We start from the raw sequence: 21,059 nt of genomic DNA, 5'->3' as shown, positions 1-21,059 counted from the left end.
GCATAGCTCATATTCTAAAAAAAGAATAGCACTTTTTTGGCCTTATTACATACATTCGAAATGATAGGTGATGTTTTCATGGCCACGGCTCAGGTCTTAATACGAGCCGGTGTTGGGCCCTTCTCCCACTATTAGACTATACTGGAAGTACCAGTTCCGTACGTAAATGTGTTTTATAAAATAGCTACAGAAATTTGGTGATTATCTATTATTTGCAAAAGTAGAAGCATGTAATGTAATATGTTTAGTGTAGTGTGGTGAAAAGCAGCTTTCAAGGATAAACAAAACCATGATTAAGTGTACTTTGGAGAGATGATTTTACCCGGGTGATTTTAGCCCTTCTTTCACACACAAGGAAGAACAGTCTGCTGGCAATAAAATGCTGGGTCTAACTCATTTGTGTAAAATGGTGGAGTTCGGCCCTTCTTCCACTTAGGAATTTAATTGTTATGGTTGTAAATGGCTCTCCATAGGAAAGTATATTTTGTGGAATCAGGAAAAAATTGATTTGTTTCTGTTATTCAAGCGTTGCAGTCAGTAGCGTAGCCACCGGGGGAGTGTCCCTCTGACACAAAATGAAAGAATAAAGTGTCCCTCTGACAAAAATGAGAGAGGAAATCGGGAAGGGAAAGAAAAAGAAAATGGGCAAATAAACTGGTTTAACCAAAATTCATCTCGCCTATCATGAAACAATTCAGAACATGAGTTTTGACATTACTGTCGGATGTTCACTGAACAGTTTCATCTGTAGGATTGGTTTGGTTATCAAAAGATTATTAGGTAGATAAATCCAGAATAATGGCTTTCTCAACCTTGATTTCTCAATCAATTATTACATGATCTATCGTGAAACTACCTACGTCCCGATTCATGGTGTCAGCCCTCTTTCACCTGATCCACATTGCATCCCAGACTTTTCTTTGGAACTGGTTTGATTGGGATGGAGCTACCATACTTGACAAGGAGGCAAGCCAGTTCAAAATAAAAAGTTAGGGGGGCAATATGGATCAGGAGAAAGGGGGCCGACACAATGAACCGAGACGTAGGTAGTTTCACGTTAGATCACGTATTGGATTCACTGCTTGCACCATCTCACTCTAGAATGAGGCTGCAGCGAACCAAGCAGTGATCCAAACCACTTTTGAGAACGCCATCATCCTAGATAGCGAAAGCTAAAGATATGAGTAGGCTAATGTTCGGGATTTGTCTAGCTAATAATGTTCTGATATAGGATGTTTTTTTCTAAGCTTTAACACCCACTTTAATCCATGTAACCATATCTCCACTCACGGAGACACTGCCTGTCTAAAACAAGACCCACCTCAAATAACTAGGCTTAATTGTTTTAGTAGGATTCATCATAGCACATATTTTCTTAGGGTGTCGAGTATCCCATTGACACTTTTATCAATATCTTCATCTTGTAATTCAAGTCAGCTTCCGTTTTATATTTTTTAAACTGTTTGGTGTCATTATATCTGAAAGAAGAAGATTTCTGTACATGATGATACCTAGCTTGATAAAGTTGGTGGGATTTCTGAAATGTGTTTTTTTCTACCAACATTTGGAATAAAGGAATACTATATAGGGCTCTTTAAAACTGGTATTCATGACCTTTATAAAGGAAACGTGTTCATGACCTTTATAATCCGACATTTAATTTTATTAAAACGTTATACCCAAAATCCCAAAATATGATCTGTTTAAAACGTTTTAAAAACGTTTTGTGTTTGCTGGGAAGTAAACCCATTCAGGATATTAAAACACCTTAACCGCCAAACGACTTGGGGGTAATTATGCGACCATCTTTTGCATTCATTTTAGCGATATATAATTGACCTGCCATCTTACTTGGAGTAAGGGTGACCATCTTCCCGAAATTGTAGAGGGGAAGGTTGGTGCAACTTCAGCATAAGCCGTGTTACTCTTATGAAAATATGTTATTGGTTTCAAATTTGGTATTTAGATTAGAAAATAGTGATTTCCTTTCATATTTGGTCAAAATTTGGTAACAATTGCATGTTTGTAAGATTTGCTTAGTCACAAATCAATTTTGGCCCGTGTACAAATGGGGTTTTATTTTCAATATTTCTGGAGGGCGCACTAACATAATGACGTCATAATAACATAATATGGGAACTATTGGCTTAAATTTCTGTGTGAAACACAACAAGATAATATGATTACTATAAAAATTCAGAGAGATGTTGCAACAACCGAGATCATGACAAAACCTTTGGCCCTTTTCTTGAGACTAAATCGAGTAGTGAACCTCTTATACGAAATTTGAACCTGAGTTTTTCTACCCTTAACTTTAATTAATCACAGACATTGACCACGTCAGGCGTGAGTGCTTGACGGTTTCTCTGTAATCCTGGTATGGAATTTAGCTTGTATTGATTTAACTCAAGTATTACCTTTCTTATGGTCATTTTGGTGCATATTACTGGAACAAGGACAAGGTTCTGATTTGAGTCACGTTTGTAACGTGCTTAGCCATATCGTGAAACGATATCAATCTGATTGTTTGAGAAAAAATGGTTATCCTACATCCATCAAAAATGGGTTTGTTTTAATAGCTTGTTGCTCCCAATATTTTGTTTCGATGTATAATTTCTGATCTTGTTAACATACCGTAGTATAAAAACACGTAAAAATATTTCTTTCTTTTTAAATTGCTTCGAGTTTGGTTACTTTACATTTTTGATATTTTACCGAGCATTTTCGTTTCTTCGTTTAAAAAAGGAGTTGAAGTAGGGCGGAGTTTGGAATATTTTGATCAAAATCCCCGCTTTGGTTTCATACTTCGTTGATAAATAGGCGATGCTGTGTTGATAAATAAGTTTACCCCAAACTAAAGCATGGATGGTCAAATACCGTATTTTAAAAATCTATGGGCCATTCAAAATCTTCATTTTGATGGAAAACAGTTGCAATGAATGATTTGGGATGAGGCTTTTAGGGACCGTTCACAAACACTTGTTAGGGGGGCCTGATGCAAAAAGGGGGGCCCTGAAATTTTTTGACCCTCCAAAGGGGGGGGCCTGAAAAAATGACCACAAATTTTCCTGGAAAAATTAAGTTTATATGCTTTTCTATGGGATAGGATTTAGACCAGAATTATTATAATATTCAGCCAGAGAGATGACAAAGCAGGAGAACAGCTGCATGAAGAAGGAAGTCGGTTTGACAGGAAAAGTATGGAATCAAGAAGTTAAAAGTTATGGTGCCGGTACTGGTTAGAGATATGTATTAAAAGCAGCAATCTTTGCACAATGAGGAGACAATAGTGGTTCTATTTGTCCCCAGTGACACCAAGCGTTCTTGGCAGGGAGTGTTATTGGGTAGTCTTATTTCCTGTCTTTGATAACCATGATATTAGCATTGATGTAATCACTCGCAAGAAGCAATCAAAATTACTAGATCAATGGATTTTTTTAAATGAGGTTAGCATATCCAAGCTGTAATGTAAACTCGTGACAAATCTAAATCGCAAGTTAAAGGGTAAATGTATAAAGTTCAAAATCACATAAATGGAATGAAAATTAACTGTACCAATCTTATGGCATGAACGCACAAGTTTAGATGAAAACAGAACTGAAAAAATATTGTAGGTGGGCTTTAAAGCATGTTTAGATAGATCAACCCTTGGGCTTTTTTACGCGAGAAGATCTAGAATAGACATTGTTAATAAATTGGTGAGAATTCCCAGGCCCATTATATTGTGATATATGAGAGAAGTGCTAATTCTGTAAACTAAAGATTCATTTGATTAATTCATCGCCATAGAGCGAATTGTCGGTTGTATTCCCTTAAGGAGTAATCAGTTGATCTTTAAGTGTTATATTTAGAGATAAATGTAACTGATACTCAAAGAGCTGTTTAAAATATAAGCTAACAACGAACGACTCTAGATAACAGATACTGCGACGCTCCTTTCTTTAAAAATCTAATAACGCTTTAAAAGTTCAAGCATTGTGGCTCTCTTACAAAAATGCTCAACATCCTGAGTGACAAGCCAAGGTTGTCGGAGATTTCTGAATGGCCAGTAAGGTTATCATCGAAGATACGCAATCTTACACAAATGCACACAGCTTGCAACCGTCTTTCTATTTTTATTCGAATACACAAGTTTAAATTAACCAAGCAATTTAGTTTTATATTCTTTAGATCTTCAGTTTGCTGTTTTTATTTGACACATGATATAGAAAGATTTTGACAGTTCTCGTATTCAAGTTACCAATCAAATTATGTCTCTAGTCTGGTCATACACTCTCTAAAACAACACGCTAATCATATTTGATAGAAATAATGTCACTGAACTGCTGCAAGGCAGATGATTTGTTGAAATAAAACCAAATTTGACCCATTTTAGTCACGTTTTTTGATAAATTTGCAGATTAAGTTTCACACTGACAATCCATTGCAAAAACAAATCAGTCAACCTTTTCCAATAAATCAATACTTCATAACTTTTAAGAGACGTTTAGACAAATAACAATTAGAAACTAGAAATGACAATGACATAAACAGTGTGTCAAAAGAAGAAATTAATGTCCGAATTGTGTTGGTTCGTAAAAATGAAAAAGTAAATAAATCAGCCACCGCCGGCCAAACACATTTTTTCTACACAAACTCTACTCGTTAGTAAGACGTAGCTTGTGAATTATAGCCTATATAGAAGGAAAGATAACAAAACAGACCACATACACATATCCTACGTAGCCAAGATTATACAGATATGGTAAACATTTGTCCGAATTCGCAGTTGTGAATTCGAAGTAGTAATATAACAGGATTAATTGCCATAGCGATGAGCCAAACAATTTTAAGGTATTGCCCTGCACTATAAGCACTGTTTAAGAAGCAGGCTGCACTCATCACCTGTCAACCATGCATGTGTATGTATGTAATCATACCGCTCTTTTCAAAGACACTAATCGTACAGGTGCGAGTAGCGTTGTTGTGGCTCCTGCGTATGGCAGGCCGAGTGTCCAATATCCTCTTGGATTTTTAGCAAAAATCTTGGATTTTCGATAATCAAAGATTTTCGAATAAAACTTCGACTTTCATCTTAGATTTTCACTTTGATAATCCAAGATTTTCGAACTATTGTACATTCCAAAGTGTTTCAGCTTATTTTGAAAATCTTGGATTATCAAATTGAAAAACTTAAATTTTCACTTTGATAATACAAGATTTTCGAGTTATTGGACTTAACAAGTCGAAAATCCAAGATTTTCCGTCGAAAATCCATGTTTTTCTACGCCAAATGTCCAATAACTCGAAAATCCAAGATTTTCAATATCGATCTATCGGAACTTCGGCGAATGAATACTGGTGTTTTAAAAACTGGGCCGGGAGGCGGAAACGGCAAGTTTAACACAGGTGGTAATGTGCGTTTGTACACCAACACCTTTGTCATTGTTGCTGTTGTTTGAAAACTTCAACGTTGTTTAAAGTAACAAACAAGAAGTAGAGGGCCCCTACTAATTTCTATTTTGTAATTGATGTTGATCACATCGAGGATTACTTATATCTTCAAGTTCCACACCACACCATCGCGACAAGGACGAAAGGTTACAGGTCACACAACAATATAATTGATCGATAAAGTAGTTCCGTCGATAATCCAAGATTTTCGACTTGAAAATCCAAGATTGTCGAGTTATTGGACATCGGCGCGTGAAAAACTTGGATTTTCGACCGATCATCCAAGAATTTCGAGGTTATTGGACACTCGGCCTGCCATACCTAGTAACGGTTACCAGCTGTATGGTGTTTTTACTTTTTGAGAAATTAAGTTATCGAAAAACTTTTCAGAGAACGCTCCTTTAATGCGCCCATTCCATATGAAGAAACTTTCATAAATGGTACCAAGTTTAAAAGGGAATGACACGATATAATGTATAACCAAGGAGGTTTAGTGTATGACAGAGGCTCATAAATAACAATACCATTAGTCTCTAATTCAACGGCCGCCGGTTCAAAGGATTTGCGCTACAATCTCTGAATCTCATCACATCACTTCAATACGTTACCAATGGTTACTTATATTATTCACTGGTTATATTGACACCGCTGAGTCAAGATGAAGAGAATTTTAGATTTTTGTTTTGCTTATTATTTATGATAGCGGATAACAACATTGAACTCACGAGGGCACAAAGACTTATAAAAGATTAGAAATGGAATACACTGAATGCGAAATATATCTTTAACGATCTTCACCTTTACACCTTGCAAACAAGCAGTGATAATAACAATCTGATAATATGAATCAATACTTTCATATCTCACATTCAATACTTTCATTTCCTGCTTCTCCACTTTATTGTCCAGTGGTTTTCAGCAATCAAATAAAACGGAAATGTACCTTGATTAACATCAGTCGGACATGGAGTTGATTATATAGACGTTATTAACTGAGTGCAAATGAATCAATCCAATTTATCTGAGACAGTTGGTCGTATCATATAAACTGAGCTTTCAAAGAAACTTATAATTTTTCACAACTTGTGAAGTAAGGGTCATATCTTAAAATCCTGTCCATCAAAATGAACTAAAATTACACACATGATTACTTCAATACTCCACTCAAAATACATGTCAGTAACCAAGCAGTTGTTCAACTGACACAACAGCAAAATGCAATGACACGGAATAGCTTCCTGTACCACTTTCACAGCACAATATTTGGCACCCAGCATAAGAAATCTGTAAGAATGCATTCATGATCCTTGCATATATGATGAAACGGTGTTGCGTTCTGCTTTTCACGCACTTTCTTCAAGAAAGAGGTCTTGTTCCTTACTATTCCACTTACTCTTTGGGAATTATCACCTGTGCAAGGATCTTGTAATCATTCTCACAGATTTCTTGTGCTGGGTGCCAATTATTGGGCTGTGAACGTGGTCCAGGAAGCTATTCCATGTCAGTGCATTTTGCTGTTGTGTCAGTTGGATAACTGCTTGGTTACTGACATGTGTTTAGAGTAGAGTATTGAAGTAAACCTGTGCGTAATTTTGGTTCATTTTGATGGACAGATACGACCTTGTGAAAAATTATAAGTTTCTTTTTGAGCTCAGTTTAGATTGTCAAAAAACATTGCCAATCTATCATGGTCGTACGTTTCATTTGATTTATTCTGGTTTGTTTGTTTGCTTACCTAGGTTGGCTCGTTGGGCCCATTGGTGGCAGACCTATGTAAAGCTAGGCTAACTATAACCTATAAAAAGCATGCTGGCCCATATTGGTAAAAGGAACAAAAATAGCAACAAATAGAAAGAAACAAAGAAGGCACTCCCAACAATGAATATAATAATAATAATTGTTCTTCGCTCTTGGGTCGAGAGATACGAAATTGGAAATTCTTATTCTTTTGCGAAACTTATTTCCATCAGTGTTCATTTGAACATCTAGTTTGGCGGGTTGTGACAGTTATTACTCTACTCTTCTCGAACCTGACTGCGAGCTGCAAGTACAGGTACGGCCTACCGACGGTTTAACGTCCCCTCCGCAGACTGGAATTCTCTTATGGTTTATTTATCCTCCTCTAAATGCACCACACCCCAACCCACTACCCCCATCACACCCTACCCCCATGCTATTGCTATACCCTTTTCCCACATCACCACGCACATTCGCAAATCTATACCATGTTTACTCCACCCTTACCACACCCTACCCTACCCTACTCCTAACCCTAATACTCCTACGTCAGACACGTGTAACCCTTACCCCCACCTCACCACTGCCCTTTCAGTGTGATAGATATGATGGTTTGTTGTGGTACGTTGTATTTAGTCATGGTAGTGGAGACTTCAGATTGAAATTCTTACAATCATCTACTAGTGTTAAATATATTTTAATGTATTCGCAAACTCTCCCAAATGAAATTTCCATTTTGAAACTTTGTCCAGTATGAAATAGGTTAATAAAATGCAGATCTTTTGTTGTTCAAGAGATTGGACACAATAATGCACTTGCGCTGAATGTACATGCGTCCAATGCACTCCCCCTGTGGGCTTGTATATTTGCCGCATCAACATCTCAGCGCCCATGTACTATTGAGTCCAATTTCCTTTTTAAAAAGTGATACGCATATATTAATCTATATAAAATTGTACTTGTTTAAAAATATGTAGCTATCTAAAAGGGGTCATTTTGAAGACGGTTTCAGAGAATATCACATTATTAAACTCAAGCAAACAACACTAACAAAATAAGCTTAAATATTAGTACAGGTAAAGCCAAGAATTGAACGGCAATTGCTGCGTGGGTAAGTTAAAGGCCCATTCAGTGATTTGCTCATCCGGACAATCGTAAAAATCATCAAAATTCAGATTTTGGTACCTTTGTCATTGTCAAAGATGTGCTAACATAGCCTACTATAGCGGTACAGCCGAAAGCGGTGCATTTTTAAATACACGGCTTAAAAGCCAAAAAAGGCATTTACACGTATTTGTAATTTATATACTGATAAATTAGCTACATGTATTTGGCTTCAACGTCGTCAATACTGCTGTTTTCTTTGTTTTTTGCCAAATTTTCACAAATACCAAATGACAATTTGAATGACTTATCCTTCACTTTTAAGCAATTTATAAACATTTTAATTCTTTTACACTTGCGCTGGGATCACTGAATGGGTCTCTAGCATGCAAATAATCCGCATATTTGAAGTATTTTGTCGCGGGAAGCTCGGAGATGACCTCCCGTATTTCACGTTATTAACCTATGTCAGTACCGAAAGCAAGTATTTTTCATTAGTGTTTAAAATGGACCCAAAGCAAGTACTATGCGGTCGTTTTCCTACAGAAAGTAAAAATTTTGTTGTAAGTCACAATGATTCAAAAAGTTTTGAGGATTTTTTGAGTACAATTTTTGAGTTTAGCTAGCCTCTTCGAGTAACATCTGTACGATTAAGGTCTTGCTGTTTTTGATACTCGTCTATCGCGCCCGGCCGTGGAAAAAGACCCTATAACTTGTTTTGTACGCAACTTTATGTCTCCAACCATATTTTGTATGGTGTGGTATAGTGAAAACAACACTCATGCCAGCAAGTTCTTTACTTGGAAATTCATCGAAAAGACAGATAATTGCAGTGGCTATGCTATAGTACTGATATCACAGAAAGCGCGGACAGAAAGCTGCACCAAAATATTTCACTATCAATGGCATCTATAGCGGCAATTATAGTGTCTGTGAGCAGTGTAGCGAAATCACCTAATCATTCTTAAAATAACTACATTGGCATGTATAATGTAATCAAATAAGCAGACAACAATATCGTTTGTTCTTATGTAACCCTTGGCTGAGGAAAATTGCACTTAATTGATAGTTTGAGGCAAAATTTAAATCTCCGCGTGAAATGCAACAGAAATAAATGTCACTTTACCTGTTTATTTATTCTTCATAAAACTATATGTGCATAAAGAAGCCAATTTGCAGTAGTATGGCGTCACCTGGCTGCAAAATCTTCCGAGATATACATTTCCTCAACAATCTGAACGAGGTGGTAATTTACTGGGATTTCATCTTGCTTTTGTTTTAAGAGGGTTATCAGAAAAATCAATTAGCCTCTGAAATAAATTATTTTCAGTATATCCCCTTTTAAGCTGATACCCAGCACACATATAAATATTTTTAAAACATGAATGTGTCATAAACATTAATGTCTTTAACACATTCGGGTTATATTAAGGTCATGAAAACGTTTTAAATGTTACTTTAAACAAAAAAAAACGTTTTAAAAATCACTACGACAACATTTTTAAACAACATTTTTACATTACATCAACCAATACTTGATAAAGCACCTTAACCCGGGGAATGAAAGCGCTAAATATAAAAAACAAAGCAAGGTATTCTGAAACAAGTATGTACTTGAAATGCTCAGCAGTGGGACCATTGCGTATATAAATTGGGAAAGTGTTCCATAACCCTGGGGCCGGCCACTGAGAAGGCTCTGTCTCCAGCACATTTACGTGTCTTAGAACCTGAAGGTTCAGACCGTAACCTGAACTGGTGTTTATCCAAACAGACGAGAGTTTTGAACTTGAACTCGATCTTCCATACGAAGCCAGTGTAAGTCAGAGAGCAGAGGGGTGGTATGACATGATTTTGTTTGTTGTTAAATCAGCCAAGCATATTTTGCTTCAGACGGTTCAGTTCTATTCGTTTGATACCATTGAACAGAATATTTCAGCAGTCTTGACGGGAGATGATGAGAGTCAATCATAAGAGATGTAACAATGTTGACACACGTGTCAACATCTATGAGTCTGCGAATCCTGAAGATATTACGAATTTGCCAGTTAATGTATTGACTCAGGCTAGTGACATGTTGACACATACTGCAGTTAACGCAATGTTATTGTAAAATATTTATGCCATTAAACATTTTCGCAAAATATTCTGTCAACACTTTCACAACATTATCTTAGTTTTGCAGCCAGTTCTCAAAAATGTTTTGAACGTTATAAAAACATTTTATTATAATCATTTACAAAGTTCTAAAATAAATCCAATACAAAATAGATGATGTTGACATACCTCAATGACGTTTCGTGCTGTAACACAGCACTTTCTCAAATTGAATGACCAGCTTTGACCTTGGACGTCTGTTGCTTCCTGTTGGTAGCTGACGTAGTTGGCGCTGTTAGTAACTGGTCATAGATGTGCGGAAGGAAGTATATAGTTACCACAATCCCTGTTGAGTGTATTAGCCTGCCCCTCTTTCTTATCCAAATAGATTCCTTTATGTGCCTTCTTTTCCTGTTGGTTTCAATGTCTCTTATTTTGGGTTCTTCCCATCCGATCACGTGGTTGTCTTCGGCGACATGGTCCGTATGAGCGGATTTCATAGGGGCGGTTTTTACAGATGTTTTTCTTTGTGCCCTGGTGTAGGGTTTTTCCGAAGCTACATCTGATTCAGATTTGTGCTCTTTCATTCTCGAAACCAAAGAGTCTTGAGGTTTCACCGATGTAAGATTTGGGGCAATCAAAGCATGGAATTTCATCAACACAATCTGCTGTAGTTTGTATAATGTATACATATTGTTGTATATATCGCAACGTATAAATCCTCAGGAATACAGACTTTATAGTCTCGTGCACATAGAAATGCCTTTTATGATATCAGTCACTGTCTAATTATTTTTTAGCAATGCACGGCCACAGAACATTAGTTTATTTCACATACTTTGAACAATTGGAGACAAAGGCGTTGATTGTCATAGTCGAATCCGGGAGTCGAATACCATCAGAATAGCAAAATATCGAAACATCTCGGAAGAGCAAATAGATATTGTTGAATTATTTAAATATCGGGTTATATAAAGACCACAAAAAAACTTTTATATAAAAAACACTTAAACAACAGTTTAAACAACATTATAAAAATTAACATTACATTACATCAACCAATACTTGATAAAACGCCTTTAGTTGGGGAATGAAAGTATTTGATGGTCGAAGCAGTCAAAAAAATCGATTTCCATTATCTAAATTAATGTATTATTGAAAAATAATTCTACAAAAAGTTCATTCTACAAATCATATACTTGCTCGATTTATTGTTGTTAATGAGTTATGTGCGTTTTACAAAAGTGTTGTTGTTTCAGCCCTCGTTACAAAATGATTCAAGAACCACAGGACCTACAATAGTATATGTGACCCGGCAGCACAAACGAGCCGTAAATTCCCTAAATTGTATTCTGTGTTACGGTGTAAAATGTGTACGAAGGTCGTATTCATCGATAACTTAAGCTGGTCCGACATCCGTCTGATTTTGATAGTCAAAAGCTAATCAATAATCCTATTGTTGAAGTGGATAATAAGCTTCTACCTTAGATGGCCGGCTATAGAACTTTTAATAGCTCTGGTCTTTGTTTGCTTTTGCTAAATCCTGTCCAAGTGGTGGGTTACCAGGCATTGTATTTTGTACAGGTATGCATAACCAACAATTAACAATGAGAGAACTTTCTTAAACCTCGTTGACTTGGTGATGATTTGAAATGACCGCCAATTATGACTGTTTGATGTGGAAAAAGCCACTGCCAGCAATGTGGAAAAAGAGACACATGTAAAAACGTAAAAAGCTATAATTTTATTGAAGGAGCAAAGTTTAACAAACCATAACCCCGCTTCTGGATATCGTTTGAAGTCAAATGATATACCATTTTTAAGTTTATGATGTTTATTTGTTGAACACGAAATAAAACAAAATGGACCGGGGGAGGAATTTACGGCTCATTCGCCGTGGACGGTCACATATTTGAATTCTTCTATAAATCTATGAATCTGCGAATCCTGAAGATATTACGAATTTGCCTGTTAATGTATTGACTCAGGCTAGTGACATGTTGACACATACTGCAGTCAACGCAATGTTATTGTAAAATATTTATGCCATTAAACATTTTCGCAAAATATTCTGTCAACACTTTCACAACATTATGTTAGTTTTGCAGCCAGTTCTCAAAAATGTTTTGAACGTTATAAAAACGTTTTATTATAATCATTTACAAAGTTCTAAAATAAATCCAATACAAAATAGATGATGTTGACATACCTCAATGACGTTTCGTGCTGTAAGACAGCACTTTCTCAAATTAAATGACCAGCTTTGACCTTGGACGTCCTGTTGGTAGCTGACGTAGTTGGCGCTGTTAGTAACTGGTCATAGATGTGCGGAAGGAAGTATATAGTTACCACAATCCCTGTTGAGTGTATTAGCCTGCCCCCTCTTTCTTATCCAAATAGATTCCTTTATGTGCCTGAACGGTCCGTATGAGCGGATTTCCTAGGGGCGGTTTTTACAGATGTTTTTCTTTGTGCCCTGGTGTAGGGTTTTTCCGAAGCTATGATCTGATTCAGATTTGTGCTCTTTCATTCTCGAAACTAAAGAGTCTTGAGGTTTCACCGATGCAATCAAAGCATGGAATTTCATAAACACAATCTGCTGTAGTTTGTATACATATTGTTGTATATATCGCAACGTATAAATCCTCAGGAATACAGACTTTATAGTCTCGTGCACATAGAAATGCCTTTTATGATACCAGTCATTGTCCAATTATTTTTTAGCAATGCACGGCTACGGAACATTAGTTTATTTCACATACTTTGAACAACTGGAGACAAAGGCGTTGATTGTCATAGTCGAATCCGGGAGTCGAATACCATCAGAATAGCAAAATATCGAAACATCTCGGAAGAGCAAATAGATATTGTTGAATTATTTAAATATCGGGTTATATAAAGACCACAAAAACTTTTATATAAAAAACACTTCAATAACAGTTTAAACAACATTATAAAAATTAACATTACATTACATCAACCAATACTTGATAAAACGCCTTTAGTTGGGGAATGAAAGTATTTGATGGTCGAAGCAGTCAAAAAAATCGATTTCCATTATCTAAATTAATGTATTATTGAAAAATAATTCTACAAAAAGTTCATTCTACAAATCATATACTTGCTCGATTTATTGTTGTTAATGAGTTATGTGCGTTTTACAAAAGTGTTGTTGTTTCAGCCCTCGTTACAAAATGATTCAAGAACCACAGGACCTACAATAGTATATGTGACCCGGCAGCACAAACGAGCCGTAAATTCCCTAAATTGTATTCTGTGTTACGGTGTAAAATGTGTACGAAGGTCGTATTCATCGATAACTTAAGCTGGTCCGACATCCGTCTGATTTTGATAGTCAAAAGCTAATCAATAATCCTATTGTTGAAGTGGATAATAAGCTTCTACCTTAGATGGCCGGCTATAGAACTTTTAATAGCTCTGGTCTTTGTTTGCTTTTGCTAAATCCTGTCCAAGTGGTGGGTTACCAGGCATTGTATTTTGTACAGGTATGCATAACCAACAATTAACAATGAGAGAACTTTCTTAAACCTCGTTGACTTGGTGATGATTTGAAATGACCGCCAATTATGACTGTTTGATGTGGAAAAATTTACTGCCAACAATGTGGAAAAGAGACACATGTAAAAACGTAAAAGCTATAATTTTATTGAAGGAGCAAAGTTTAACAAACCATAACCCCGCTTCTGGATATCGTTTGAAGTCAAATGATATACCATTTTTAAGTTTATGATGTTTATTTTTAAACACGAAATAAAACAAAATGGACCGGGGGAGGAATTTACGGCTCATTCGCCGTGGACGGTCACATATTTGAATTCTTCTATAAACTCGCTTTGAAATGATCAATCCAATTTTTGCCAAAGCTCACTACCATTCGCAAAATGCTGTGAACTACCAAATTGCAACAGTTTAAAATAGTTGCTAACCTTAATATAAACAAACAAGCAATTCTGAAACAATTATGTACTTTAAACTCTGAACAGTGGGACCATTGCGTATATAAATTGGGAAAGTGTTCTATAACCCTTGGGCCAGCCACTGAAAAGGCTCTGTCTCCAGCATATTTACGTGTCTTGGAACCTGAAGGTTCAGACCGTGAACTGTTCAGACTGTGATTATTAAGCAAAGACAGAGTCTCTGCACCACAAGACAGTCTTTCACGTACTATTATAGGGACAGGCCCCATTCACTAAGTTGTACAAACAGAAGTTTTGCACTTCAACTTAATGCGATCTTCCATACGAAGCCAGTGTAAGTCAGAGATCAGAGGAGTGGTATGGCATGATTTTGGTTGTTGTTAAATCAGCCAAACATATTTCTTTTGACGCTTTTGCAGACGGTTCAGTTCTATTCGTTTGATACCATGAACAGAATATTACAGTAGTCTAGACGGGAGATGATGATAGATGTAACAATGTTGGCACACATGTCAACATCTATGAATCTGCTAATCCTGTAGATAATAGTCATATTGTAGTCAATCAGGCAAGAGAATACATTTCAATGAAAAAAAGGAAAATTCACGGAAATGCAATGTTTTATATATTGCAAAATATTTTTACCAAACATTTTCGCAAAATATTTCGTCAACACTTAAAGAAAATTATTTTAGTTCTCACTTCCAACTTGGTAACAAAACATATCCCATGCAGCAGCACATGAATAATTATTTTCCTTATTTTGTAACCTTCTTCGTATTCAGAGCGATAAATTGAACAAATAAACCACCAAATGGCTTGACATAATCGTAGAACCAATGGCAATCCATTTTACTCATTTTAATCAAACTACCGACCATGAAGCCTTGATATTGGTATGTGGAATTTGGCCTATAGCCTACTTTGTGTATCTGTTATTTCAAACTTTGATCAGGCGCACTGACATTATGACGCAATAGCCACATCATATGCATAATGTTGGTACTTAATTTGGTATCACTGGATAGATGAGACCCATATCTATACATTGGAATTTTCACTGTAGAAAACACAATAAGTGACAATAGGTGGTTGTGGCAATAATGCCAGACAATTTTACCATCAGAGTCTTTTTTCCATGTGACACGAATTTCTTTGCATCGTCTCAGTACAAAGTAGCAAATTAATATGTACCGATGCATGTTGATAGATGTGGCCCTTCTGGCTTTGCCACAAGTCACTGCAGGTTTTGCCACACAGATTCCAGCAAGTTTGATTTCTAAACCCCTTGCATTTATGTCCCCTCTTTCCTGGTCTCCTCGTTGTATTGTAGTTCTACAAGAACTTCTTTTTCTGTCATGTGGTGATATGTACAGACGGGTGGTCACGTTAATGATCTCAACCCGTTCACATGAGGGTTCTACTTACCTCCTTCTTATATACGTGCTGTACCTCAATGTTTGAGTATTAACGCATGGGCTTTACGTGCACAATTTACTTATGCGCGATCACGGAACCTATATGATTTATTGTTGCAGATATCAGAACCGGGGATGGTCCCCTTTTTCTTTTCGATCAGCTCTGACACTTAAAGCCATATTGTAACATTTGCTGAGGAGGCGCCCTCGAAATTATTAATCTAATATACCCTGCATCTATCAAGACTTTAGGTGCTGTGGTTTTGTCAATACATGTATCTGAGATTTTGAACAAAGCGCAGGAACCGTCGTTAAATAATTATGATAGAAGTAATATTGGAACGCGTACGCTATGTTCATACACAGTACGTACATAGCGTGCGGGACGGTTATGTAACACATCAAAGGACCGTGTCGTAGCATAACCGACGGAGTGACACGCATTGGCGGCATCGGAGCTAAAAGTAAATTCTCATTTTCTTTGCTTTACCTGTTGTTCGGCTCGAAATCAAAAGGGGACATCTGACAGTAAAAGCTAACATTTTATGGAAAAGAAATACTAATGCATTTTATATGGAAATGTTGGCTTTACTTGCGTAGGTGTGACTCTTCCTGAACACAAGTTCATTAGTTTTACGTGACTTACGAAGTTGCAAACCACGAGACGTCGCACATACACTACCTATATATAATTGCAGGAATCTGCAGGACAATTTTGGAAAAGGAAGAAAATTCTCGAAATCTCGCAAATTATTTTCTCCCAACCAATAGCGCAACGCCTTTTAAACCGCTCGGCCACCTCCCTTTAGTTTTACCGAATTCATTACTATTTTGCCTCTTTTATTAAAATCTGATGTTACAAATCTTAACCTGTATTGTTATCAAAATGGCTGGCAGACATAAATTGTAAAAAATATTAACATGATTAATGTGATGATTTGCAGGAAATACTGTGAAATAAGGGGAGTATTGGCTCTATTTGACTGTTATTTAACTTGAGCTATACTATTTAAAAGCTTAATATCCTTGACATAACAATGACACCATTAAATTCGACAATCAAGTACTACTAAATTATGTATGACTAACTTGAGACTTTAAATTATTGATTTTACAGCAAAATATATGCCAGCTATAACTGGGTAACAAACGCCTACAATTTACAAATACAATGAAATGCTGCGAATTTTACTTCTATTACACTCTTATTTCTACTGGGTCAAATTTCCAATTAATGACTCCGGGCGTAAAACACTCGGATTTCCGAGTCAAGTGCTCAAATGTACAAATTGTATTCTAGTGTATTTTTACGGTATTCTGTAAAACTGATATGCATTTGTTGGCCACTTGTTACTTTAAATCCGGGACATACATGCGTTGACAAACAAGTAAATCAGGATAAGATCCCAGCTTTGGATTATATCTAAACCAATCCAGGGTTCAGAGGACGGGTAAGTAGGCATTATAAGACTTCTCTTTTAAGACGCAGTAAAGTTGATTTATTTTCCAAGAAATATCAATACAAGGGCAATGCCGTTATTTCCTAAACCCAATTCACGTAGAATACAATTTAAATCCCTTTCCATGTAACCACGAGGGAATAAAGAATGGGAATATATAGTGTCTGCGTTGGAAATCAACTTGACATTACGTGGATTACCATGGTAAACGTAAATCCCAGCTAAGATTACCAACAGCAGAGAAACGACTTGTTGAATTAATAGTACAGATAATGAAAACAACACAGACCTATATAATTTTATATGATGCAGTGTGTACAAGGAAAGAGAAATTAGCACATCTATACTGCGCCAATAAGTATCCTTACACTTGGAAAAATAATCACAATTTCAAAACTGAACAATATTGGGGTAAATTTGTTTTTTTAATAGATGCATTATCTAATCCAGCACATTATGACACCACATTGAATCCGATGTGACCTCAAGAAGTAAAGTTACAAGCAATTGAATTGACGAAGGTCCAGTTTTAAAAGTGACAAACTGGCCTATACAAGACGCAAACAAGCGAAACAAAGACACAACACAGTTTCTTCAATGAAGCGTTATTTAAAGCAGTTTTTTCAGTTTTTACTTCTCTGTACTTTTCATAACTTTCATTTTATTTGTCAGTTCTTTTGTTTCAGTTTTCTTTTGTTCCTTTTGTTTTAAATCAAAGCCAAACGCATAAATCAGCCATTCACCACTCTCAAACCAGATGTCTAGTCTGTGGAGTTTTGAATAGGCCAGTTTGTCACTTTTAAAACTGGACCTTCGTCTGATCAAATGTTTGTAACTTTGCTTTTTTGAAGTCACATTGGATTCAATGTGGTGTCATAATGTGCAGCATTATAGAGTGCACGTATGTACTACTCAAATTACAGACACGAAGTCATGTCTCCTCTCTTACTTGAAACAATGAGAAGAGTAAAAATCACTCCATATAGAGTACAAATCACAGTAAAAGACTAAAACCCACTCCCAAATTTGGTATAATATAAGGGACATTACACTTTACACTCTTATAGGAATGGTTTTGACCCCGAGGGGTTCTTCCAATATATTTTTGCCTAAATTGGGTGTTTTAACTAGGGCACTTAATTAGTCGCCATATAGACCCACACATTTATATACCAAAATCGCCGAAAAGGTACCCAAAACTGTGGCATAACTCTATACATCACCCACAACCACACCACACCCCCATCCCCGTACACAATCACATCCAGCCACAAGTTTTCATAGCATTTTTCCAACGCTCTCTATAATAATTCAGTTGCGCTACTTTAAGGTACACTTTTAAGGTATATATAAAATGTAACAATCGCATGTCTCATACATGCCCAGGTATATCCCTTATTTCCTACGACCCCGTAGCAGCTATAATTGAAGACAGAATTAAAAAGAGCAGTTTGCGTATGACATCCTGTCAACCAGACCAAAAATGCCGTACTGCGCTGGTCAGCAACCAATCACGTCGCGGCTTTGCCCTGACGGCAATGTAGACTTTCCAAGGTGTGGATCGCCTCGGGGGATCGCCTACCCTGATAGGTCTCATACCAATATGTTCAGCATCGATATAGTTTGGGCACAGGGAAATACCGTGCACTGACCGCATATGTCACATACCATATCGACGTTGAACCCAATGACGTTATATCATTCATCCAAGTGACATTCGGCAGGATTCAATACAATTGACATTTGTGAATTGAGATTTTGATGAATTTTAAAAGAGCACATGAAAGCATAAATTTTAATTTCAAATCATATTTTAATTTGTTTAGTTGATTACTTATGTTTTAATTAATACAATAATATCGCTAGCACAGTTTAACCAGTGTAGTTTTAATGTTGCCTGCATCTAATCTAAACTGTCTACAATAATTCAATCCTGCCACTAAATGTAGACTTTACAAATTACGGATCACTTTGCGCGAACATAACATATTCTTCATACACAACATTAACATCATACATATACATTCAATCGACCTCTCTTTCGCTAACAAATATCCCCATTCACCCCCCCCCCCCACACACACACACACCCCGCACATATCCCCACCCTTCACGTACATACAGCGTCTAATCCAAACGCAACATTGTCTCTAATGATTAATTTCTGCTACTAAAGTAGACTTTCAAGGTCACGAATCTCTTAGTACAATGTAACAAACGTAGCAGAGTGTCATCGCCCCGATATCTTCATGGCAGAAATCGCCATGGTAGGTTGAATCCACAGCCACGCATTGCCATTTTGTTCCGACCTTTCAGACGCATAATGAGCCTAGGGACATCCCGACTAAGGCTACTGTCAATACCTCGGTAATTCACTTCTCTAGTGTGTAAGTGAGCTTGTATACGCCATGTGAGTGAGTGCTCACACTACGCTGTGTGTGACCTCTGTGTGGGGGGCAACCTGCCCACGCCATGTGAGTGAGTGCTCACATCAGAAAATCATAATATTTTTGTCAGTTTATGAGTTCAAGACGCACGCTTTTTTCTCAAGAAGCAAGCTAACGACTATCATATCCATTGAACATCTGGTTTCTTTATACGAAATCATTTACGGGAGATATTCATCATTTTCTACCCCGGTATCCAAAGATTTATCGTCTGAATATCAATGTCTCTGGCTGTATAATGTAATTATTAACCGGGCGATGTCGGTGTGCGTAGTACACAACTGCGCCCACACCTCCTCTCACACACATCCCACATACGCATTATACACCCCACACCTCATACCCCCACCCCTGCATATAGCATCTAATCCAAATACAACGCTGTCTATAATAGTTCAATTCTGTTACCAATGTAAACTTTCCAAGTTACAGATCTCCTTGCACAAATGTAACAATCACGTGCCTCATACATGCCCATGCATATTTCTATAAGGATCACGTACATATACATACACACACCCCAACACCCCCTACACACTAACCTCCCCCCCCCATCCCAAAGCATCAAATGCAAACGCTGCACTATCTATACATTCGATCCTGCTAGTCATCACGACGGTGTGGGTGTATTATTTGGTGCTTTATTTGTATAGACACGTTATAGCTTACTTAAGGCAGCTGTGTACTCTAGACATTGTTTCTTTCGCAAAATTGAGGTTTTTTTGATATATTTGTACTTTGTTATGTTTTTTATAAATACAAGGAATGAAAATCCAGATTTGTAAACTCCAATTGCAATATTTTAAGGATTTTATTTCACTATTCCACTCGTGTTTGAAATTTAAAAGGAAAGAAAATCTTTGTTGTACCAGCAAAAAACCAGCACAAAAACCTAGTGGTCAAATGGCTCCGTTTTAGCTTATAAAATGTGGGTTTTTCAAGTTCTTTCCCCCGATTTAAATATCAAGTTATGAATGGATTTCGCTCAAACTTCTCAAGGGGCCGTGGATTTACCCGATGTTTATGTAATGTAAGGTAGAAAAATAAAAACTGCCGCATTCTCCTGCGAGGTTCGATGAAAGTGCAAAATGTGACCACTTTAAACTTCAACGGCCATTATTTCAATGTTCATTTTCTCGGTAAAATGACGATTTAGGTACACGATAACTCAATAAATACAGCATCTATAGGTAAGCAAATATGATCATCGTAAAAAGCATGATCGACTCAAGAAACGGTTTTCTCATTTTTTTTATATTTTGATCTATTTCCGATTTTAGGCATCATTTTGTGCAAATAGACGTTTGTGAATTTTAAAAAGTTCAATTTGATGCTTTATATGGTCAATATCTCAAAAAATAAGGCCAATATCAAAAAATAAAAAACCGTTTTTGGAATGGAGCCTCAAGATTGAGCTAAAACAAAATA

Source organism: Amphiura filiformis, chromosome 6 (assembly GCF_039555335.1).
Source record: "Amphiura filiformis chromosome 6, Afil_fr2py, whole genome shotgun sequence".
Taxonomy (NCBI): domain Eukaryota; kingdom Metazoa; phylum Echinodermata; class Ophiuroidea; order Amphilepidida; family Amphiuridae; genus Amphiura; species Amphiura filiformis.
Note: the sequence above shows the minus strand (reverse complement) of the source record.